Below are 6,669 nucleotides of genomic sequence, written 5' to 3' on the forward strand. Positions count from 1 at the left end.
CTCAGACACAACCGGCGAGGACCCCAGGTTCGTGTGGCGGGGTGGTCCGTATCACCTTGTCCCTGGCCACCCTGGAATCTGGGGATCCCCAGGCCCCAGTGAGTGCAGGGCCTGCCCCCCTCGGCAGGGCAGTAGCCCAGGGGCCCCATGTTCCCAGCACCCAGCAGCCCTCAGAGCCACGGTCACCGTGTGCTTCGGGGCCTGTTGCTGCCCTGCTGGGCGCAGGTAACTCCTCCAGCCGCTCCTGAGCCCCAGCAGATCAGCTTCCATCCCCACTTATTTTTTTACTCCTCACCCGAGTATATATTCATTGATATTCAGTATATGATCATTGATTTTTTTAGAGAGCAGGCAAAACCTCTGTTGGTTGCCCCTCAGTCTGCACCCCAAGTGGAGATCAAATCCACAACCTAGGTGCGTGCCCTGACAGGGAATCGGACCCACAACCTTTCGGTGTGCGGGACAATACTCCAACCAGCTGGGGATCAAGTCCCGACCCGGAGATGCCCCAAGCCGCCCGGCCAGGATTCCATCCCCATTTTAAAGGCAGGTCCCCTGAGGGCCCGAGTCGGGTCGAATCCCGCTCTCCCCACAGTGGGCAGCGCCGGCAGAGGCTGAGGGCACCCACCTGCCCTGCGGTCCGGGAGCCCCTGAGACTGCTGATGCTTCACGGTCCGGGAGCCCCTGAGACTGTGGCTGATGCTTCACGTACTCAGATTCCCAGCGGCGGCGGCGGCAGGGCGGACCCTCGAACTGCAGAGGTCGGGGAGACAGCCCTGCAGGAGTGGACATGCATGGTTCAACCCCGCGCTCAGGGGTCAGCGGAAGTGTGTTTTACCACCGGCCACGCTGAGCCTGGCCCCGGGCCTCTCCCTGCCTGCCCACCCGCCCCAGGCAGCCGGAGCTACCCCAGCTCGGGCGGCTGTGTGCCCAGGCCGGGTCTGCAGCTGCCACCCGTCACTGGGCGGATGGGGGAGGGGCGGTGACTCCTATTTCTCCGCCCTGAAGCCTGAGGAAGAGACCCATTTTCTCTGACCCCAGGTCCCCATCAAGAGGTCCCCTGAGCCAGGCCTGGGTGGCCAGCTCCTCTTACTTAAGTTCTGCCTCCTCCAAAAAGGACTTCAGATGGCCCGTAATGAAGGCCAGGACAGTGACCCCTAGATCGGTTGAGATAACAACGCATGGGCCGAGGACGGAGACGTACCCGGGGTGGGGAGAAGGGGTCAGAACTTCCACGCCATCCTCCCCCACCCGAAGCTGCTGCGCCGGCCCCTCCCTCCCTGGTCGGTCCGATGGGCCCAGCGGCCCCCTCTCCCCTCTCAGGCAACTCTGAGCTGTGCTGGGAGAGCCTGGGCTGGGAGAGCCTGCGCCCTCCTGGTTCCCCTTCCCCAGCAGATGCCCTCCTGCATCTGAGCCCGTCGGCACAGGTGATCACAGGCGGGCGCTGGCTGCCTGGGAAGGTGGTTTCCAGCCCCCAACCTGTCACCCGCGACCCTGAGCTCCAGGACGGCTTGCAGCCTCATTCCGGGACAGGCTGCTCCGTGAGGGCAGGCTGCTCCCCACCCCGGCTGCTGGAGAGCCCCCTGGGAGCAGGGCTCCGAGGGCACTCCCGCAGGCCGGTGCCCGGGTCCTTCCTGGCCAGGAAGGACGAGGGGCCACCCACGGGGCTGGCTCAGCCTGTGGCCAGGGGCCTCTGCCTGGCACCCTCACACCCCAGGAATGGGGACGTCAGATGTCTTGGGTCTCCTTGTCCCCCTCTCCCAGCCAGGGACTCCAAGTCCTTCCAGCCCCGAGAACTGGGCGCACGCCCCACCCCTCTCTGCTTGGGGGCCCTGTTCCCAGGCGTTCACCATCACGGAGGCTGCCCTGGCCGCCTCTCCTGCCTCAGACTCAGCACTGGCCCCGCGGGCGTGCTGGGCACCAGGGCCCCTCCTAACCCTGAGCGTCACTGCTCACCCGAGCTAGAGACCCGCGCTTCGTCCTTGGGGCCAAAGGGGCGTCCTAAGTACAGCGGCGCCTCCTTCCAGCGAGCGGTGAGCAAGCGCCGAGTGCCAGAACATCTTTTTTCTCATCAAAATGTGACCACGATCACGTCTGACCATTCTGAAGCCGACGCGTACTGAGGTGTGACCCTCTTCCCGTGAGCAGGCCATGCTCCTGCCCGGGCCCCACTGTCGGCCCGATCCAGCCGTCCTCCACCCTGCAGCCAGGGGCCCCCCAGAACACAATCCTGCACATTCTCTTGGCCAGCAGCCCTTCCCAGGGTACAGGCCGAGCTGCTCCGCCCGGAGGTCCAGGCCAGGGCAGACCCTTCTCGGCGAAGGCTGGCCCCCCCGGGGGGCACAAGGAGAGTGCCGGTCTCCTTCTTGGAAGCTCACAGGATGGGGAGGCTGTGGGGAGCCCCCCCCAGGCCTGTCCCAGTCTAGAGGGGCCACAGGCCCCGGTCCTGGGCTGGCCCCCTGCCCTGCAGGCCCCCGGCCACAGCGCCCAGGCGTCCACTCCTGGCCTGCAGGAGAGCCCCGTGCAGCATGAGCTCATCGGGCACTCATGCAGCACCCACTGTTTGCCAGCCAAGTGGGGGTTCAGCGACAGAGCTGCCCCCCAGGACCCCCAGACCACACAGCGCGGTGGGGGAGGTGGGAGGCGCACAGGGAAGACGGTGAGGGGTGGGCGCCCGGAGGAGGCCCCGACCCTCATGGGGAGCTCAGGGAAGGCTGCCGGGGCGGCGGGGGGCGGGGGGGGGGGGAACGGACACTCAGAGCCTCCGTCCCGGGCCCACGCGGCTCTGGTGACCGGAGCCCTGCTGCTTCAGTGCCCCTGGCGACACCCACACGTGGGAGTCCAGGTGGGTGTGAGTCGGGCCTGGGGCCGGGGGGGGGCCCCTTCCGTCCACAGTGAGGAAACTGAGGCGTGGTATGGCCAAGTCACTTGCCTGAGATCACCCTCCAAGCAGGTGGCAGGACGGGATGCTCCCTGAGTCTGCCTGTCTGTCTGTCTGCAAATGTTGGCCGTGGACAGAAGCACTGGCAGCCAGCTGTGGGGTGCAGAGACTGCTCCTGGGGCCCCCCCACCAGGCACCCATACCCGGCAGCCAGCAGGCCTGGCCAGTTTCCCCTTGTGGCAGCCAGCACCTCCCCCTCCCCCGCCACACTTCCTCCCTCCAAGACAGTCCGAGGGCTCCCCCTTGTGGCCGAGGCTCCCTCCAGCCTCCTCCTGTCACCCCCGGAGCTGCTCCTGGGCCAGAGACAACACCCTGCCATCCCTCCCACAACCCCCAGGCCCCGGGAATCCCTGCAGCCCTGATGCTCCCGGTCACGCTGCACAGGGAGAGCTCTCACCCCCTGGGAGCTCCTGGACCCGGGGTCCCTTCTACTGAGAGACAAGTCCCGAGTGGAACTGTCGTTCGTGCCTGCCTTACTCCCCACCGGAAAGAAGCCAGGAGTGCAGGGAGAACGCAGTGACCTCACACACGGGCTTCTGGGCTTCCGCGCTGTCCCTGAACCCACCAGCCTGGCCAGCCGGGGCAAGCCCCGTCCCCACTCAGCCCCAGTTTTTACATCCACAGCTTTGCTTCAGGATAAGAGGGACTGTCTACCCAGCAGAGGGACTGAAAACACCAGTAGTTCAGAGCACTCACTACACACCAGACTTTCAATGCCTCAGCTCCTCCCTCAACGATCTCAGAGTCCATCTCCCTGCTCCCCCACGGCCCCCTCGAGTCGCCCTCCACACGGCAGCCAGGCCGTGCTTCAAAGACACATTTAAATCATCCTTCTCTGCTGCCCGGATCCCCTGGATGCCCTCTCACCGAGATTGGGAGAAAATCCAACTGTGAACTCAGGACGCACCTGGCCGGAGGGAGGCGGGGCTCCGGGCGCAGACCAGCGAGCGCAGAGCCCCAGGACAGAGGGGCACCCCGGTGGCTGTGGGGAGCAGAGGGCCAGGGGAGAGTGGAAGGGACAGGCCAGGGCCAGGGCGGTGGGGGGACACGGGCCAGGGCGGGAAAGAAGAGCGAGGAGGTGGAGGCTCAGGCAGATTTTCAGGCCAGAACTAACAGTGATCTGATTTCACGTTTAAAAACTATTTGGTTGCAGGGAGGTATCTACAGCCTGGGGATCACGTCACAGCCCTTTGGCAGGAGGGAACTCGTCGGGGAAAACGCAGCAGGACAACCGGTGGCTGCTGCCCTCAGAGGTGGCGGGTGGGCTCCTCGGGGCTCCAACCTGCTCGCTCTCCCTGCCAGTGTGTGCCTGGAAATTTCCATGATGAGAAGTCAAGAGAAAAAGGAGGGGAAAGGAAGGCACAGGGGCAGCTTACTCCCCTAAGGAAAGGCCCAGGCCAGCTGAGGGCCCAGTGGGGGCGGCGCGTGCACACACGAGGGACCCAGCTAAGAGGCACTCAGCTGTCCCGGGCGGGGTGATGGTCAGGCTTGGACCGGGGGCAGTCGCACGGATGGGGAGAAGCTGATGACCTTGGGGGGTGTATTTTGGGAGCTGAGTCAACAGGACTTGTACTGTTTCTTTACACACACCCCACGCGGGCGTGGCGGAAACCAGGGTGACCCCCAGGGTTTTGGCTGGAGTGGCCGGGATGGTGGGGGAGGGGTGGGGGAGGGGAACAGAGAACCCTCACTCTCACTGCCTGACATCTTAACTCATTTAGTCCTTCCTTCCGCCCTGTGCGATCGTGCCCATCACCACTCTCCCGGAGGGGAAACTGAGGCCCAGTGTCACACCGATGGTGGGGGGCAGAGCCCAGATTCACACCCAGGGACTCCCCCCCGCCCCGGCTTCCACACCCTTACCTCTGGGCTGCACGGCCTCCGAGGCAGGGCTGTGGAGGGCTGGGGAGGAGATGAGCAGGAAACGAAGAATTCTTCCGTGGCCGTGTTAAGGCCGGCGGCGTCAGGTCCCCGCGGAGAGAGATGAGGGCCCACGAGCTTCCAGATGGTGTTCGGAGCCAGGTGGGAGGTGGTCTGAGGGTCTGGGGGGAAGCAGGGATGGTGGCGTGGCGGGGAGGGGAGTGGACAACAATGCCAGATGCTGCCTAGGGCCGGGTAGGAAAGGGACAAAGGGGTGGCCTCTTTTTAAGCAAGAAAGGTGTCCCTGCCGGTCCTGGTGAGGGCAGCCTCGGTCCAGGCGGGGCGGCTGAGGAAGGCAGGCTGGTGAGCAGGTGGGCAGTGACCACGGACGGATGAGGATTCCGAGAGATTTTCTGGGGTTTAGGGGGAGGGGTGGGGACAGGGCTGTGGGTGCAGGTGACCAGGGGACTAAGAAGGATTTTTTAAAAGTAAAGATCCGCCCTGGCTGACGTAGCTCAGTGGATTGAGTGCGGGCTGCGAACCAAAGCATCGCAGGTTCGATTCCCAGTCAGAGCACATGCCTGGGTTGCAGGCCAAGGCTCCCAGCAACCCCACATTGATGTTTCTCTCTGTCTCTCTCTTTCTCCCTCCCTTCCCTCTCTAAAAATAAATAAATAAAATCTTTTAAAAAATATAGAGATCCTAGAAGTATTTATTTGTCAAGGAGAAGGAGCCAGTCAGCAGAGGGAGAGACTGTGGGGGAAGGAGGGGAGGGGGAGAATTTTAGGAGCGCAGTCCCTGAAAGGGACCGGCTTAGGGACAGAGTTCAGCAGGGAACCGCACTGCCTCAGCAGCTCTGCGGCAGAAACCACCATTTATGCCTGATTTCGGGGGGGAGGGACCCGCAGGCTTGCTGGAGGCCGCACACGGGGGAGGGTTTCGTCGGGCTCCGAGCCCCCAGTCCCACCACTGGAGTGACCTAAAGCTCCAGAGCCCCTCAGCCCGGGAGGCTTAGGTGGAAGGCTCTGTGTGTGTCTGTCAGGTTCAACTGGTGTACAACCCTCCGTGTCCTTATTAGTTTTCTATCGGTTTTACCCATGACTGCAAGTGAGGTGCGTATTTCTCCTTCCAGTTCTGGCCATTTTGGCTTCACACATTTTGAGGATCCTTCGTTAGGTACATGTTGATCACTGTTGGATTTTCCTGCTGGATTGAATCTTTTATCAATATGTAATGGACTTTTTATCTCATAAAAACCTTTTTAAAAAAGATTTTATTTATGTATAGAGGGGAGAAGAAGGGAGAAAGAGAGGGAGAGAAACACTGACGTGAGAGAGGAACATGGGTCAGTGGCCTCTCCTTCTCGCTCCAAGCGGGGACCAAGCCCGCAACCCAGCATGTGCTCTGACCGGGAACCGAACCAGCGACCTTTCGCTTTGCAGGACAACACTGGACCAACGGAGCCACATCAGTCAGGGCTCTTATCACCTTTGTTGACTTAAGTCTATTTCATCTGAAAATAATGTAGCCACCCAGCTGTCTTTTGCTTATTACTGGCACGGAATATCTTTTCCATTCTTTTCCTTTTGAGCTCCTTGTGCCTATAATCTGAAATGAGCCTCTTATAGTTGGCATATCAAGGATTGTGGTTTTTTTAATCCAATATGCCCTTCTCTTTGCCTTTTAACTGAAGAGTTTAACTGTTTATATTTAAAGTAAGTATTGATGAGAAAGGATTTACTTTGTCATTCAGCTGTTTGTTTTCTATCATATTTTTCTGCTCTTAAACTTCTCCAATGCTGTTTTTTTTTGTATTTAGTTGATTTTTTCATGGAAAACCACTTTGATTCCCTTATTTTTCCTTTTCC

The sequence above is a fragment of the Phyllostomus hastatus genome, unplaced genomic scaffold (assembly GCF_019186645.2).
Source record: "Phyllostomus hastatus isolate PE091 unplaced genomic scaffold, TTU_PhHast_1.1 phas_scaffold_11, whole genome shotgun sequence".
Classification (NCBI taxonomy): domain Eukaryota; kingdom Metazoa; phylum Chordata; class Mammalia; order Chiroptera; family Phyllostomidae; genus Phyllostomus; species Phyllostomus hastatus.